The sequence below is a fragment of the Ambystoma mexicanum genome, unplaced genomic scaffold, assembly GCF_040938575.1.
Source record: "Ambystoma mexicanum isolate Mex_15411 unplaced genomic scaffold, UKY_AmexF1_1 Mex_scaf46, whole genome shotgun sequence".
Taxonomy (NCBI): Eukaryota; Metazoa; Chordata; class Amphibia; order Caudata; family Ambystomatidae; genus Ambystoma; species Ambystoma mexicanum.
Window position 1 is genome coordinate 1236309 of NW_027182462.1, and position 16451 is coordinate 1252759.

A 16451-nucleotide genomic window follows, 5' to 3' on the forward strand; every position below is an offset into this window, starting at 1 on the left:
AGCTCCAGTGGCGCAATCGGTTAGCGCGCGGTACTTATACAGCAGTACATGCAGTGAGCAATGCCGAGGTTGTGAGTTCAAGCCTCACCTGGAGCAACTTTGGAACTTTTTACTAATTCACCTCAAAACTGAATTATTGAACCAATACATGTTCTGGACATTTTTTGGTTCACCTCAAGGTTTCCTTGATTGTCAGTTAATGTTGTATGACAGCTCCTCTGCCTTTTAGACATGGAATACTCATTGCAAGTTATTTATGGGGTGTTTGCGCTTTAAATACAGCTACGGAGGGTTTTTGAAAATAGAACAGAAAATAAAAAATGTCAACTGTTATTATACTCCATTTTCTGCTGAGCACCACTTACGGAAGACATTTGTAAAGGTAGAAAAAGGGTTACTGGAGTAGGATCCAGGAGACAATATCAACTTACAAAGATTAATGTTGTCTATTTACTGCATTATCGCCTTTGAAGCAAACCTCTGAGAATAAATACCCTTTCACTAATCAGGCAGTCACTTTGATAAAATCAAGCAGAACAAGGATGCTGATAGGAACTCGCCTCATTTGCATATGGGCTAGGGCTTCTGGGAGCCATGAGAATTAGGAGTTGAAGGTTTTGCAGATCGAGATTGCTAAAGGGCTGGGCATTTGCACAGACCTCTCCATGCCTGATTGGTGCCGAAGGTTAGTTGCAAGTGGTCCCCTGCTCACCCTACCTTACACAGGGCCATGCCCAGTTAGGCCCCTCAGGGCTAGGCCCGGCAGGGCTAAGCCCGGCGTTTGTCAGGCGAAGTGCCTGGACCCCTGCTCCTCATACCTCAGAATTTGGTCTAGCTATTGCAGACATGGGGAATGGTGCTTATATCCCATTGACAGCGCCCACAAGCTGCATACTAATAGCCAATGATGTGTGAATGCGGTCAGGGTAGCAGACATATAGAACAATTGGGTGGGTTCGCTTCCGAACTGGATGCACAGGAGCAGGAGAGAATGGCTGTTGGCGATGTATGCAACTTGCTCTGCGTGAACACATCTACCGACCCCTTCCCCTACACACACGGGCACATACACACACACACACACATAGCCATTGGAGCTATGCAGAGCTAATCAGAAAGATTGGTAATCATTAGAACATGAAAGATATGTGTTCATTTTTTATTAAACTTGTGGACTCCCGCAGAAACGGAGGGACTCACATCTCTAATTGAGGCTTGCTTACCTCTATACAAGTGTGTTTGCTGGCTGTCTTTCTTCAACTGGTATGTGCGGTTGTGTCTGTCTTTGTCTTTCAACACGCCTGGCACGTTTACATTATCAAAGAGATGATTGTATGGAGATGGGGAACACCCCTCCGTTGCATTGTGAACTTGAACAGTCTTTTCACCAAAGCAGCTACATGCGACATTGCAAGGTTTTTGTCAGTCTTTGCCTGAAAACATTAGGCCTTCCTCTCGAACTCTATTTCACTCCTTCTGTGGAAGACTTCAATTATGTGGATTTATCCCGTCATAAAAGGTTCTCTGTAGATGGTGCAACTCTGGCTTCTCTTCCCCGTGCTTTTTGAAAATAATCCGCCCGAGGCCCTGATGAGGTTTGAACTCATGACCCCTGGTTTACGAGACCAGTGCTCTGCCTCTGAGCTACAAGGCCACCTGCTGCTTGCTCACAGCCAACAACAGAAAGTGCAAAGAAACCATGGGTTATACCTAGGTAGATCTCCAGGCATATGAATTTCTGGTTGTGTAAAAATGGCTGTATATCTCTGCATGTGTTCAGTACGTCATCATACATCTGATTTGCGAAAGCGTGTGTGCCTATGTTGGTGATACATTGTCGGTATGCGTTTGAGTATGTACTTTTACGGGTATGTATGTATTGAGTAGGATGCTGAACAGGTTCATGAGTTTAGATAGCAGGTCAGAATGATGGCAAAAGGAACATGTAAAAGGCAGACAACTAAAAGAAAAAAGAATTTGGGATGTAAGCTTGGGAATTTACTAACTGCGCTGATTTTGGCTCCTATAATAGTAAAGAATGGAAACCTACGAGGAAAGTCTTTGACTAATTTCATTCTCCGCCTGCACCAATGAACTTATTTTTACATCTCTATTTCCATATCTGTACTCATTCCTGTCTTTCACAGGGAGGTTGAAAGACTTTGGTCTATGTTTAAATGCAGACTATAAAGAAAGAATACGACGAAGGTGGGATTCGAACCCACGCGTGCAGAGCACAATGGATTAGCAGTCCATCGCCTTAACCACTCGGCCACCTCGTCTGTTTGGGAACGGTGCTCGAGTCCCATGCTTAAAGAAGAGATAAAACAATGGTGGTGCAAAGTCAGTGAAAAATAGATCATGTTTGTCATAGTAGAAACAAGATCGTTGACTCGTTCTTCCTTACCCGGCCATTGATAGATAAACACATCAAGTTGAAGTTCAGAAAAATATAACAAGAGCTCCTGGAGGGTTCACAACACTAATCCAGAGGAAGGTGCTTGAGCTTCCGTATGGCACACCATTAGTAGTAAAACCAGCATAACGCAAGCTCCAGTTTCCCAGTGTTTGGCATCATTCAACGTTTCCAGCCAAGATCAAAGTTCAGATGCTGCTGCTTCCTGTGATGTCATTGAATTTAAATGGTGAGTGATGGCAATAACCCTTTTCCAATTAAATTTTGCCACATCAACGTCCCTGAAAATAGAGAAAGGCGTGCAACCCAGAACCGCTGTACTGTTCAATAGAGTAAGGGCTTCACCGTGATCATCTGCATCTGTCATCACAAGATTATCAAGGTCTTTTTCTTGAAGAAATTAGGTCCAGAAAGCCGACCTTCCCCACAGACTATTCAGACACCTTGCGCTTGTGGCTTTGTTATAGGCCCGAATCCATTGGTAAAAGGTTGCACAGGTACAATGTGCAATATCAGTTCCTATTCAACAATGTTCAAGAAAATTACCATTTGGAGGCCCTGATGAGGATCGAACTCACGACCCCTGGTTTACAAGACCAGTGCTCTGCCACTGAGCTACAGAGCCCCTCAGGTTATGACGCATAACAGCAACACAACGAGCACACAACATGATGTTTACTGGGTAGACATATTTGAAGGGTGTGTGAGAATGTATGTATATGATTGTGATTTGACCTGTTTTTTTCTGGCCGATTTTTTGAGGAGCAGCTAATTTGTGCGTATTCCGCACAATTTTAGGGTGACTAATGAGGAGATGTGATGCGTGAAAGTTGAAAAAAACATGTACATGGCAGCAGAGAGACAATATGGATATTACCTTTGCTTTTTTAAATTTCTATCCGGATTCTGGCTCAAAGGGTAGTCAAGCACAGCAGATTGCATTCCTGCCAGTAACACGACAACCTTGTTTGTGTCCTTCTTAATCAACTAACATGCATATTTTCACTTTTGTCTGTATGTTCTTTGAAAGCCAATGGCAATGGTGCTTAGAGCAATGCAGATGTTTAAAAAAGATTTCAAAAGTTAAAATCGACGAAGGTGGGATTCGAACCCACGCGTGTACAGCAGATTAGCAGTCCATCGCCTTAACCACTCGGCCACCTCGTCTACAGGGATTATGTTAGGCATTCAAGTCTTTACAGGTAATAACACAAACATCTTCAAAATAGAACCACAATGCGTTCCTTGTTGAGGTACATCCAGCCGTTTGCAGGAAAACTGCCTCACTTGCTGTTGAGAAAAATTCATCAAAGTCCTGGGGTGTTTATAGGCATCGCCAAGATGACATTGGGAGGTGTTTCAATTGACACGTGTTGAATATGAGGAAGAGCATCATGCTGGCTCGAGTGGCACTGCCTGCAGCATGACAAAAATGTAGAAGGGACATTTGACTGCACCATTGGCTGAACATCAGTGGCAAAGTGTATATCAGGCTAAAAGGTAAGCTCCAGTGGCACAATATGGGCACTACAAGGCACCCATAATTTGGTGTCAGCTAAAAAGACAATGCCAGAGCTTGTGGGTGCTTTTGTACACTTGTGTGTGTGTTTGTGGGTGTAGTTTCATGTCGAAAACCAAAACACAGCAGCTCCAGTGGCGCAATCGGTTAGCGCGCAGTACTTATACAGCAGTACATGCAGTGAGCAATGCCGAGGTTGTGAGTTCAAGCCTCACCTGGAGCAACTTTGGAACTTTTTACTAATTCACCTCAAAACTGAATTATTGAACCAATAAATGTTCTGGACATTTTTTGGTTCACCTCAAGGTTTCCTTGATTGTCAGTTAATGTTGTATGACAGCTCCTCTGCCTTTTAGACATGGAATACTCATTGCAAGTTATTTATGGGGTGTTTGCGCTTTAAATACAGCTACGGAGGGTTTTTGAAAATAGAACAGAAAATAAAAAATGTCAACTGTTATTATACTCCATTTTCTGCTGAGCACCACTTACGGAAGACATTTGTAAAGGTAGAAAAAGGGTTACTGGAGTAGGATCCAGGAGACAATATCAACTTACAAAGATTAATGTTGTCTATTTACTGCATTATCGCCTTTGAAGCAAACCTCTGAGAATAAATACCCTTTCACTAATCAGGCAGTCACTTTGATAAAATCAAGCAGAACAAGGATGCTGATAGGAACTCGCCTCATTTGCATATGGGCTAGGGCTTCTGGGAGCCATGAGAATTAGGAGTTGAAGGTTTTGCAGATCGAGATTGCTAAAGGGCTGGGCATTTGCACAGACCTCTCCATGCCTGATTGGTGCCGAAGGTTAGTTGCAAGTGGTCCCCTGCTCACCCTACCTTACACAGGGCCATGCCCAGTTAGGCCCCTCAGGGCTAGGCCCGGCAGGGCTAAGCCCGGCGTTTGTCAGGCGAAGTGCCTGGACCCCTGCTCCTCATACCTCAGAATCTGGTCTAGCTATTGCAGACATAGGGAATGGTGCTTATATCCCATTGACAGCGCCCACAAGCTGCATACTAATAGCCAATGATGTGTGAATGCGGTCAGGGTAGCAGACATATAGAACAATTGGGTGGGTTCGCTTCCGAACTGGATGCACAGGAGCAGGAGAGAATGGCTGTTGGCGATGTATGCAACTTGCTCTGCGTGAACACATCTACCGACCCCTTCCCCTACACACACGGGCACATACACACACACACACACATAGCCATTGGAGCTATGCAGAGCTAATCAGAAAGATTGGTAATCATTAGAACATGAAAGATATGTGTTAATTTTTTATTAAACTTGTGGACTCCCGCAGAAACGGAGGGACTCACATCTCTAATTGAGGCTTGCTTACCTCTATACAAATGTGTTTGCTGGCTGTCTTTCTTCAACTGGTATGTGCGGTTGTGTCTGTCTTTGTCTTTCAACACGCCTGGCACGTTTACATTATCAAAGAGATGATTGTATGGAGATGGGGAACACCCCTCCGTTGCATTGTGAACTTGAACAGTCTTTTCACCAAAGCAGCTACATGCGACATTGCAAGGTTTTTGTCAGTCTTTGCCTGAAAACATTAGGCCTTCCTCTCGAACTCTATTTCACTCCTTCTGTGGAAGACTTCAATTATGAGGATTTATCCCGTCATAAAAGGTTCTCTGTAGATGGTGCAACTCTGGCTTCTCTTCCCCGTGCTTTTTGAAAATAATCCGCCCGAGGCCCTGATGAGGTTTGAACTCATGACCCCTGGTTTACGAGACCAGTGCTCTGCCTCTGAGCTACAAGGCCACCTGCTGCTTGCTCACAGCCAACAACAGAAAGTGCAAAGAAACCATGGGTTATACCTAGGTAGATCTCCAGGCATATGAATTTCTGGTTGTGTAAAAATGGCTGTATATCTCTGCATGTGTTCAGTACGTCATCATACATCTGATTTGCGAAAGCGTGTGTGCTTATGTTGGTGATACATTGTCGGTATGCGTTTGAGTATGTACTTTTATGGGTATGTATGTATTGAGTAGGATGCTGAACAGGTTCATGAGTTTAGATAGCAGGTCAGAATGATGGCAAAAGGAACATGTAAAAGGCAGACAACTAAAAGAAAAAAGAATTTGGGATGTAAGCTTGGGAATTTACTAACTGCGCTGATTTTGGCTCCTATAATAGTAAAGAATGGAAACCTACGAGGAAAGTCTTTGACTAATTTCATTCTCCGCCTGCACCAATGAACTTATTTTTACATCTCTATTTCCATATCTGTACTCATTCCTGTCTTTCACAGGGAGGTTGAAAGACTTTGGTCTATGTTTAAATGCAGACTATAAAGAAAGAATACGACGAAGGTGGGATTCGAACCCACGCGTGCAGAGCACAATGGATTAGCAGTCCATCGCCTTAACCACTCGGCCACCTCGTCTGTTTGGGAACGGTGCTCGAGTCCCATGCTTAAAGAAGAGATAAAACAATGGTGGTTCAAAGTCAGTGAAAAATAGATCATGTTTGTCATAGTAGAAACAAGATCGTTGACTCGTTCTTCCTTACCCGGCCATTGATAGATAAATACATCAAGTTGAAGTTCAGAAAAATATAACAAGAGCTCCTGGAGGGTTCACAACACTAATCCAGAGGAAGGTGCTTGAGCTTCCGTATGGCACACCATTAGTAGTAAAACCAGCATAACGCAAGCTCCAGTTTCCCAGTGTTTGGCATCATTCAACGTTTCCAGCCAAGATCAAAGTTCAGATGCTGCTGCTTCCTGTGATGTCATTGAATTTAAATAGTGAGTGATGGCAATAACCCTTTTCCAATTAAATTTTGCCACATCAACGTCCCTGAAAATAGAGAAAGGCGTGCAACCCAGAACCGCTGTACTGTTCAATAGAGTAAGGGCTTCACCGTGATCATCTGCATCTGTCATCACAAGATTATCAAGGTCTTTTTCTTGAAGAAATTAGGTCCAGAAAGCCGACCTTCCCCACAGACTATTCAGACACCTTGCGCTTGTGGCTTTGTTATAGGCCCGAATCCATTGGTAAAAGGTTGCACAGGTACAATGTGCAATATCAGTTCCTATTCAACAATGTTCAAGAAAATTACCATTTGGAGGCCCTGATGAGGATCGAACTCACGACCCCTGGTTTACAAGACCAGTGCTCTGCCACTGAGCTACAGAGCCCCTCAGGTTATGACGCATAACAGCAACACAACGAGCACACAACATGATGTTTACTGGGTAGACATATTTGAAGGGTGTGTGAGAATGTATGTATATGATTGTGATTTGACCTGTTTTTTTCTGGCCGATTTTTTGAGGAGCAGCTAATTTGTGCGTATTCCGCACAATTTTAGGGTGACTAATGAGGATATGTGATGCGTGAAAGTTGAAAAAAACATGTACATGGCAGCAGAGAGACAATATGGATATTACCTTTGCTTTTTTAAATTTCTATCCGGATTCTGGCTCAAAGGGTAGTCAAGCACAGCAGATTGCATTCCTGCCAGTAACACGACAACCTTGTTTGTGTCCTTCTTAATCAACTAACATGCATATTTTCACTTTTGTCTGTATGTTCTTTGAAAGCCAATGGCAATGGTGCTTAGAGCAATGCAGATGTTTAAAAAAGATTTCAAAAGTTAAAATCGACGAAGGTGGGATTCGAACCCACGCGTGTACAGCAGATTAGCAGTCCATCGCCTTAACCACTCGGCCACCTCGTCTACAGGGATTATGTTAGGCATTCAAGTCTTTACAGGTAATAACACAAACATCTTCAAAATAGAACCACAATGCGTTCCTTGTTGAGGTACATCCAGCCGTTTGCAGGAAAACTGCCTCACTTGCTGTTGAGAAAAATTCATCAAAGTCCTGGGGTGTTTATAGGCATCGCCAAGATGACATTGGGAGGTGTTTCAATTGACACGTGTTGAATATGAGGAAGAGCATCATGCTGGCTCCAGTGGCACTGCCTGCAGCATGACAAAAATGTAGAAGGGACATTTGACTGCACCATTGGCTGAACATCAGTGGCAAAGTGTATATCAGGCTAAAAGGTAAGCTCCAGTGGCACAATATGGGCACTACAAGGCACCCATAATTTGGTGTCAGCTAAAAAGACAATGCCAGAGCTTGTGGGTGCTTTTGTACACTTGTGTGTGTGTTTGTGGGTGTAGTTTCATGTCGAAAACCAAAACACAGCAGCTCCAGTGGCGCAATCGGTTAGCGCGCGGTACTTATACAGCAGTACATGCAGTGAGCAATGCCGAGGTTGTGAGTTCAAGCCTCACCTGGAGCAACTTTGGAACTTTTTACTAATTCACCTCAAAACTGAATTATTGAACCAATACATGTTCTGGACATTTTTTGGTTCACCTCAAGGTTTCCTTGATTGTCAGTTAATGTATGACAGCTCCTCTGCCTTTTAGACATGGAATACTCATTGCAAGTTATTTATGGGGTGTTTGCGCTTTAAATACAGCTACGGAGGGTTTTTGAAAATAGAACAGAAAATAAAAAATGTCAACTGTTATTATACTCCATTTTCTGCTGAGCACCACTTACGGAAGACATTTGTAAAGGTAGAAAAAGGGTTACTGGAGTAGGATCCAGGAGACAATATCAACTTACAAAGATTAATGTTGTCTATTTACTGCATTATCGCCTTTGAAGCAAACCTCTGAGAATAAATACCCTTTCACTAATCAGGCAGTCACTTTGATAAAATCAAGCAGAACAAGGATGCTGATAGGAACTCGCCTCATTTGCATATGGGCTAGGGCTTCTGGGAGCCATGAGAATTAGGAGTTGAAGGTTTTGCAGATCGAGATTGCTAAAGGGCTGGGCATTTGCACAGACCTCTCCATGCCTGATTGGTGCCGAAGGTTAGTTGCAAGTGGTCCCCTGCTCACCCTACCTTACACAGGGCCATGCCCAGTTAGGCCCCTCAGGGCTAGGCCCGGCAGGGCTAAGCCCGGCGTTTGTCAGGCGAAGTGCCTGGACCCCTGCTCCTCATACCTCAGAATCTGGTCTAGCTATTGCAGACATAGGGAATGGTGCTTATATCCCATTGACAGCGCCCACAAGCTGCATACTAATAGCCAATGATGTGTGAATGCGGTCAGGGTAGCAGACATATAGAACAATTGGGTGGGTTCGCTTCCGAACTGGATGCACAGGAGCAGGAGAGAATGGCTGTTGGCGATGTATGCAACTTGCTCTGCGTGAACACATCTACCGACCCCTTCCCCTACACACACGGGCACATACACACACACACACACATAGCCATTGGAGCTATGCAGAGCTAATCAGAAAGATTGGTAATCATTAGAACATGAAAGATATGTGTTCATTTTTTATTAAACTTGTGGACTCCCGCAGAAACGGAGGGACTCACATCTCTAATTGAGGCTTGCTTACCTCTATACAAATGTGTTTGCTGGCTGTCTTTCTTCAACTGGTATGTGCGGTTGTGTCTGTCTTTGTCTTTCAACACGCCTGGCACGTTTACATTATCAAAGAGATGATTGTATGGAGATGGGGAACACCCCTCCGTTGCATTGTGAACTTGAACAGTCTTTTCACCAAAGCAGCTACATGCGACATTGCAAGGTTTTTGTCAGTCTTTGCCTGAAAACATTAGGCCTTCCTCTCGAACTCTATTTCACTCCTTCTGTGGAAGACTTCAATTATGAGGATTTATCCCGTCATAAAAGGTTCTCTGTAGATGGTGCAACTCTGGCTTCTCTTCCCCGTGCTTTTTGAAAATAATCCGCCCGAGGCCCTGATGAGGTTTGAACTCATGACCCCTGGTTTACGAGACCAGTGCTCTGCCTCTGAGCTACAAGGCCACCTGCTGCTTGCTCACAGCCAACAACAGAAAGTGCAAAGAAACCATGGGTTATACCTAGGTAGATCTCCAGGCATATGAATTTCTGGTTGTGTAAAAATGGCTGTATATCTCTGCATGTGTTCAGTACGTCATCATACATCTGATTTGCGAAAGCGTGTGTGCTTATGTTGGTGATACATTGTCGGTATGCGTTTGAGTATGTACTTTTATGGGTATGTATGTATTGAGTAGGATGCTGAACAGGTTCATGAGTTTAGATAGCAGGTCAGAATGATGGCAAAAGGAACATGTAAAAGGCAGACAACTAAAAGAAAAAAGAATTTGGGATGTAAGCTTGGGAATTTACTAACTGCGCTGATTTTGGCTCCTATAATAGTAAAGAATGGAAACCTACGAGGAAAGTCTTTGACTAATTTCATTCTCCGCCTGCACCAATGAACTTATTTTTACATCTCTATTTCCATATCTGTACTCATTCCTGTCTTTCACAGGGAGGTTGAAAGACTTTGGTCTATGTTTAAATGCAGACTATAAAGAAAGAATACGACGAAGGTGGGATTCGAACCCACGCGTGCAGAGCACAATGGATTAGCAGTCCATCGCCTTAACCACTCGGCCACCTCGTCTGTTTGGGAACGGTGCTCGAGTCCCATGCTTAAAGAAGAGATAAAACAATGGTGGCGCAAAGTCAGTGAAAAATAGATCATGTTTGTCATAGTAGAAACAAGATCGTTGACTCGTTCTTCCTTACCCGGCCATTGATAGATAAACACATCAAGTTGAAGTTCAGAAAAATATAACAAGAGCTCCTGGAGGGTTCACAACACTAATCCAGAGGAAGGTGCTTGAGCTTCCGTATGGCACACCATTAGTAGTAAAACCAGCATAACGCAAGCTTCAGTTTCCCAGTGTTTGGCATCATTCAACGTTTCCAGCCAAGATCAAAGTTCAGATGCTGCTGCTTCCTGTGATGTCATTGAATTTAAATGGTGAGTGATGGCAATAACCCTTTTCCAATTAAATTTTGCCACATCAACGTCCCTGAAAATAGAGAAAGGCGTGCAACCCAGAACCGCTGTACTGTTCAATAGAGTAAGGGCTTCACCGTGATCATCTGCATCTGTCATCACAAGATTATCAAGGTCTTTTTCTTGAAGAAATTAGGTCCAGAAAGCCGACCTTCCCCACAGACTATTCAGACACCTTGCGCTTGTGGCTTTGTTATAGGCCCGAATCCATTGGTAAAAGGTTGCACAGGTACAATGTGCAATATCAGTTCCTATTCAACAATGTTCAAGAAAATTACCATTTGGAGGCCCTGATGAGGATCGAACTCACGACCCCTGGTTTACAAGACCAGTGCTCTGCCACTGAGCTACAGAGCCCCTCAGGTTATGACGCATAACAGCAACACAACGAGCACACAACATGATGTTTACTGGGTAGACATATTTGAAGGGTGTGTGAGAATGTATGTATATGATTGTGATTTGACCTGTTTTTTTCTGGCCGATTTTTTGAGGAGCAGCTAATTTGTGCGTATTCCGCACAATTTTAGGGTGACTAATGAGGAGATGTGATGCGTGAAAGTTGAAAAAAACATGTACATGGCAGCAGAGAGACAATATGGATATTACCTTTGCTTTTTTAAATTTCTATCCGGATTCTGGCTCAAAGGGTAGTCAAGCACAGCAGATTGCATTCCTGCCAGTAACACGACAACCTTGTTTGTGTCCTTCTTAATCAACTAACATGCATATTTTCACTTTTGTCTGTATGTTCTTTGAAAGCCAATGGCAATGGTGCTTAGAGCAATGCAGATGTTTAAAAAAGATTTCAAAAGTTAAAATCGACAAAGGTGGGATTCGAACCCACGCGTGTACAGCAGATTAGCAGTCCATCGCCTTAACCACTCGGCCACCTCGTCTACAGGGATTATGTTAGGCATTCAAGTCTTTACAGGTAATAACACAAACATCTTCAAAATAGAACCACAATGCGTTCCTTGTTGAGGTACATCCAGCCGTTTGCAGGAAAACTGCCTCACTTGCTGTTGAGAAAAATTCATCAAAGTCCTGGGGTGTTTATAGGCATCGCCAAGATGACATTGGGAGGTGTTTCAATTGACACGTGTTGAATATGAGGAAGAGCATCATGCTGGCTCCAGTGGCACTGCCTGCAGCATGACAAAAATGTAGAAGGGACATTTGACTGCACCATTGGCTGAACATCAGTGGCAAAGTGTATATCAGGCTAAAAGGTAAGCTCCAGTGGCACAATATGGGCACTACAAGGCACCCATAATTTGGTGTCAGCTAAAAAGACAATGCCAGAGCTTGTGGGTGCTTTTGTACACTTGTGTGTGTGTTTGTGGGTGTAGTTTCATGTCGAAAACCAGAACACAGCAGCTCCAGTGGCGCAATCGGTTAGCGCGCGGTACTTATACAGCAGTACATGCAGTGAGCAATGCCGAGGTTGTGAGTTCAAGCCTCACCTGGAGCAACTTTGGAACTTTTTACTAATTCACCTCAAAACTGAATTATTGAACCAATAAATGTTCTGGACATTTTTTGGTTCACCTCAAGGTTTCCTTGATTGTCAGTTAATGTTGTATGACAGCTCCTCTGCCTTTTAGACATGGAATACTCATTGCAAGTTATTTATGGGGTGTTTGCGCTTTAAATACAGCTACGGAGGGTTTTTGAAAATAGAACAGAAAATAAAAAATGTCAACTGTTATTATACTCCATTTTCTGCTGAGCACCACTTACGGAAGACATTTGTAAAGGTAGAAAAAGGGTTACTGGAGTAGGATCCAGGAGACAATATCAACTTACAAAGATTAATGTTGTCTATTTACTGCATTATCGCCTTTGAAGCAAACCTCTGAGAATAAATACCCTTTCACTAATCAGGCAGTCACTTTGATAAAATCAAGCAGAACAAGGATGCTGATAGGAACTCGCCTCATTTGCATATGGGCTAGGGCTTCTGGGAGCCATGAGAATTAGGAGTTGAAGGTTTTGCAGATCGAGATTGCTAAAGGGCTGGGCATTTGCACAGACCTCTCCATGCCTGATTGGTGCCGAAGGTTAGTTGCAAGTGGTCCCCTGCTCACCCTACCTTACACAGGGCCATGCCCAGTTAGGCCCCTCAGGGCTAGGCCCGGCAGGGCTAAGCCCGGCGTTTGTCAGGCGAAGTGCCTGGACCCCTGCTCCTCATACCTCAGAATCTGGTCTAGCTATTGCAGACATAGGGAATGGTGCTTATATCCCATTGACAGCGCCCACAAGCTGCATACTAATAGCCAATGATGTGTGAATGCGGTCAGGGTAGCAGACATATAGAACAATTGGGTGGGTTCGCTTCCGAACTGGATGCACAGGAGCAGGAGAGAATGGCTGTTGGCGATGTATGCAACTTGCTCTGCGTGAACACATCTACCGACCCCTTCCCCTACACACACGGGCACATACACACACACACACACATAGCCATTGGAGCTATGCAGAGCTAATCAGAAAGATTGGTAATCATTAGAACATGAAAGATATGTGTTAATTTTTTATTAAACTTGTGGACTCCCGCAGAAACGGAGGGACTCACATCTCTAATTGAGGCTTGCTTACCTCTATACAAATGTGTTTGCTGGCTGTCTTTCTTCAACTGGTATGTGCGGTTGTGTCTGTCTTTGTCTTTCAACACGCCTGGCACGTTTACATTATCAAAGAGATGATTGTATGGAGATGGGGAACACCCCTCCGTTGCATTGTGAACTTGAACAGTCTTTTCACCAAAGCAGCTACATGCGACATTGCAAGGTTTTTGTCAGTCTTTGCCTGAAAACATTAGGCCTTCCTCTCGAACTCTATTTCACTCCTTCTGTGGAAGACTTCAATTATGAGGATTTATCCCGTCATAAAAGGTTCTCTGTAGATGGTGCAACTCTCTCTTCTCTTCCCCGTGCTTTTTGAAAATAATCCGCCCGAGGCCCTGATGAGGTTTGAACTCATGACCCCTGGTTTACGAGACCAGTGCTCTGCCTCTGAGCTACAAGGCCACCTGCTGCTTGCTCACAGCCAACAACAGAAAGTGCAAAGAAACCATGGGTTATACCTAGGTAGATCTCCAGGCATATGAATTTCTGGTTGTGTAAAAATGGCTGTATATCTCTGCATGTGTTCAGTACGTCATCATACATCTGATTTGCGAAAGCGTGTGTGCTTATGTTGGTGATACATTGTCGGTATGCGTTTGAGTATGTACTTTTATGGGTATGTATGTATTGAGTAGGATGCTGAACAGGTTCATGAGTTTAGATAGCAGGTCAGAATGATGGCAAAAGGAACATGTAAAAGGCAGACAACTAAAAGAAAAAAGAATTTGGGATGTAAGCTTGGGAATTTACTAACTGTGCTGATTTTGGCTCCTATAATAGTAAAGAATGGAAACCTACGAGGAAAGTCTTTGACTAATTTCATTCTCCGCCTGCACCAATGAACTTATTTTTACATCTCTATTTCCATATCTGTACTCATTCCTGTCTTTCACAGGGAGGTTGAAAGACTTTGGTCTATGTTTAAATGCAGACTATAAAGAAAGAATACGACGAAGGTGGGATTCGAACCCACGCGTGCAGAGCACAATGGATTAGCAGTCCATCGCCTTAACCACTCGGCCACCTCGTCTGTTTGGGAACGGTGCTCGAGTCCCATGCTTAAAGAAGAGATAAAACAATGGTGGTGCAAAGTCAGTGAAAAATAGATCATGTTTGTCATAGTAGAAACAAGATCGTTGACTCGTTCTTCCTTACCCGGCCATTGATAGATAAACACATCAAGTTGAAGTTCAGAAAAATATAACAAGAGCTCCTGGAGGGTTCACAACACTAATCCAGAGGAAGGTGCTTGAGCTTCCGTATGGCACACCATTAGTAGTAAAACCAGCATAACGCAAGCTCCAGTTTCCCAGTGTTTGGCATCATTCAACGTTTCCAGCCAAGATCAAAGTTCAGATGCTGCTGCTTCCTGTGATGTCATTGAATTTAAATAGTGAGTGATGGCAATAACCCTTTTCCAATTAAATTTTGCCACATCAACGTCCCTGAAAATAGAGAAAGGCGTGCAACCCAGAACCGCTGTACTGTTCAATAGAGTAAGGGCTTCACCGTGATCATCTGCATCTGTCATCACAAGATTATCAAGGTCTTTTTCTTGAAGAAATTAGGTCCAGAAAGCCGACCTTCCCCACAGACTATTCAGACACCTTGCGCTTGTGGCTTTGTTATAGGCCCGAATCCATTGGTAAAAGGTTGCACAGGTACAATGTGCAATATCAGTTCCTATTCAACAATGTTCAAGAAAATTACCATTTGGAGGCCCTGATGAGGATCGAACTCACGACCCCTGGTTCACAAGACCAGTGCTCTGCCACTGAGCTACAGAGCCCCTCAGGTGATGACGCATAACAGCAACACAACGAGCACACAACATGATGTTTACTGGGTAGACATATTTGAAGGGTGTGTGAGAATGTATGTATATGATTGTGATTTGACCTGTTTTTTTCTGGCCGATTTTTTGAGGAGCAGCTAATTTGTGCGTATTCCGCGCAATTTTAGGGTGACTAATGAGGAGATGTGATGCGTGAAAGTTGAAAAAAACATGTACATGGCAGCAGAGAGACAATATGGATATTACCTTTGCTTTTTTAAATTTCTATCCGGATTCTGGCTCAAAGGGTAGTCAAGCACAGCAGATTGCATTCCTGCCAGTAACACGACAACCTTGTTTGTGTCCTTCTTAATCAACTAACATGCATATTTTCACTTTTGTCTGTATGTTCTTTGAAAGCCAATGGCAATGGTGCTTAGAGCAATGCAGATGTTTAAAAAAGATTTCAAAAGTTAAAATCGACGAAGGTGGGATTCGAACCCACGCGTGTACAGCAGATTAGCAGTCCATCGCCTTAACCACTCGGCCACCTCGTCTACAGGGATTATGTTAGGCATTCAAGTCTTTACAGGTAATAACACAAACATCTTCAAAATAGAACCACAATGCGTTCCTTGTTGAGGTACATCCAGCCGTTTGCAGGAAAACTGCCTCACTTGCTGTTGAGAAAAATTCATCAAAGTCCTGGGGTGTTTATAGGCATCGCCAAGATGACATTGGGAGGTGTTTCAATTGACACGTGTTGAATATGAGGAAGAGCATCATGCTGGCTCCAGTGGCACTGCCTGCAGCATGACAAAAATGTAGAAGGGACATTTGACTGCACCATTGGCTGAACATCAGTGGCAAAGTGTATATCAGGCTAAAAGGTAAGCTCCAGTGGCACAATATGGGCACTACAAGGCACCCATAATTTGGTGTCAGCTAAAAAGACAATGCCAGAGCTTGTGGGTGCTTTTGTACACTTGTGTGTGTGTTTGTGGGTGTAGTTTCATGTCGAAAACCAAAACACAGCAGCTCCAGTGGCGCAATCGGTTAGCGCGCGGTACTTATACAGCAGTACATGCAGTGAGCAATGCCGAGGTTGTGAGTTCAAGCCTCACCTGGAGCAACTTTGGAACTTTTTACTAATTCACCTCAAAACTGAATTATTGAACCAATAAATGTTCTGGACATTTTTTGGTTCACCTCAAGGTTTCCTTGATTGTCAGTTAATGTTGT

General features: G+C 43.6%; 21 non-coding genes across 21 annotated transcripts; 5 read left to right on the top strand and 16 right to left on the bottom strand.

The window, feature by feature from the left end:
* The first annotated feature begins 1 nt into the window (after position 1).
* On the top strand, positions 2-96 carry TRNAI-UAU (transfer RNA isoleucine (anticodon UAU)). The gene is made up of 2 exons: positions 2-39; positions 61-96. It is a non-coding gene; the product is annotated as a tRNA-Ile (tRNA).
* A 1486-nt stretch (positions 97-1582) lies between these two features.
* Positions 1583-1654, bottom strand: TRNAT-CGU (transfer RNA threonine (anticodon CGU)). The gene has a single exon. It is a non-coding gene; the product is annotated as a tRNA-Thr (tRNA).
* A 546-nt stretch (positions 1655-2200) lies between these two features.
* Positions 2201-2282, bottom strand: TRNAS-GCU (transfer RNA serine (anticodon GCU)). The gene has a single exon. It is a non-coding gene; the product is annotated as a tRNA-Ser (tRNA).
* A 687-nt stretch (positions 2283-2969) lies between these two features.
* Positions 2970-3041, bottom strand: TRNAT-UGU (transfer RNA threonine (anticodon UGU)). The gene has a single exon. It is a non-coding gene; the product is annotated as a tRNA-Thr (tRNA).
* Positions 3042-3506: 465 nt separating this feature from the next.
* On the bottom strand, positions 3507-3583 carry TRNAS-GCU (transfer RNA serine (anticodon GCU)). Its single transcript has one exon. It is a non-coding gene; the product is annotated as a tRNA-Ser (tRNA).
* Positions 3584-4063: 480 nt separating this feature from the next.
* On the top strand, positions 4064-4158 carry TRNAI-UAU (transfer RNA isoleucine (anticodon UAU)). Its single transcript has 2 exons — positions 4064-4101; positions 4123-4158. It is a non-coding gene; the product is annotated as a tRNA-Ile (tRNA).
* Positions 4159-5644: 1486 nt separating this feature from the next.
* TRNAT-CGU (transfer RNA threonine (anticodon CGU)) lies at positions 5645-5716 on the bottom strand. The gene has a single exon. It is a non-coding gene; the product is annotated as a tRNA-Thr (tRNA).
* Positions 5717-6262: 546 nt separating this feature from the next.
* On the bottom strand, positions 6263-6344 carry TRNAS-GCU (transfer RNA serine (anticodon GCU)). Its single transcript has one exon. It is a non-coding gene; the product is annotated as a tRNA-Ser (tRNA).
* Positions 6345-7031: 687 nt separating this feature from the next.
* Positions 7032-7103, bottom strand: TRNAT-UGU (transfer RNA threonine (anticodon UGU)). Its single transcript has one exon. It is a non-coding gene; the product is annotated as a tRNA-Thr (tRNA).
* Positions 7104-7568: 465 nt separating this feature from the next.
* TRNAS-GCU (transfer RNA serine (anticodon GCU)) lies at positions 7569-7645 on the bottom strand. Its single transcript has one exon. It is a non-coding gene; the product is annotated as a tRNA-Ser (tRNA).
* A 480-nt stretch (positions 7646-8125) lies between these two features.
* On the top strand, positions 8126-8220 carry TRNAI-UAU (transfer RNA isoleucine (anticodon UAU)). The gene is made up of 2 exons: positions 8126-8163; positions 8185-8220. It is a non-coding gene; the product is annotated as a tRNA-Ile (tRNA).
* A 1483-nt stretch (positions 8221-9703) lies between these two features.
* Positions 9704-9775, bottom strand: TRNAT-CGU (transfer RNA threonine (anticodon CGU)). Its single transcript has one exon. It is a non-coding gene; the product is annotated as a tRNA-Thr (tRNA).
* A 546-nt stretch (positions 9776-10321) lies between these two features.
* On the bottom strand, positions 10322-10403 carry TRNAS-GCU (transfer RNA serine (anticodon GCU)). The gene has a single exon. It is a non-coding gene; the product is annotated as a tRNA-Ser (tRNA).
* Positions 10404-11090: 687 nt separating this feature from the next.
* TRNAT-UGU (transfer RNA threonine (anticodon UGU)) lies at positions 11091-11162 on the bottom strand. Its single transcript has one exon. It is a non-coding gene; the product is annotated as a tRNA-Thr (tRNA).
* A 465-nt stretch (positions 11163-11627) lies between these two features.
* TRNAS-GCU (transfer RNA serine (anticodon GCU)) lies at positions 11628-11704 on the bottom strand. The gene has a single exon. It is a non-coding gene; the product is annotated as a tRNA-Ser (tRNA).
* Positions 11705-12184: 480 nt separating this feature from the next.
* Positions 12185-12279, top strand: TRNAI-UAU (transfer RNA isoleucine (anticodon UAU)). Its single transcript has 2 exons — positions 12185-12222; positions 12244-12279. It is a non-coding gene; the product is annotated as a tRNA-Ile (tRNA).
* Positions 12280-13765: 1486 nt separating this feature from the next.
* TRNAT-CGU (transfer RNA threonine (anticodon CGU)) lies at positions 13766-13837 on the bottom strand. Its single transcript has one exon. It is a non-coding gene; the product is annotated as a tRNA-Thr (tRNA).
* Positions 13838-14383: 546 nt separating this feature from the next.
* TRNAS-GCU (transfer RNA serine (anticodon GCU)) lies at positions 14384-14465 on the bottom strand. The gene has a single exon. It is a non-coding gene; the product is annotated as a tRNA-Ser (tRNA).
* A 687-nt stretch (positions 14466-15152) lies between these two features.
* TRNAT-UGU (transfer RNA threonine (anticodon UGU)) lies at positions 15153-15224 on the bottom strand. The gene has a single exon. It is a non-coding gene; the product is annotated as a tRNA-Thr (tRNA).
* A 465-nt stretch (positions 15225-15689) lies between these two features.
* TRNAS-GCU (transfer RNA serine (anticodon GCU)) lies at positions 15690-15766 on the bottom strand. Its single transcript has one exon. It is a non-coding gene; the product is annotated as a tRNA-Ser (tRNA).
* A 480-nt stretch (positions 15767-16246) lies between these two features.
* TRNAI-UAU (transfer RNA isoleucine (anticodon UAU)) lies at positions 16247-16341 on the top strand. Its single transcript has 2 exons — positions 16247-16284; positions 16306-16341. It is a non-coding gene; the product is annotated as a tRNA-Ile (tRNA).
* Positions 16342-16451: the final 110 nt, after the last annotated feature.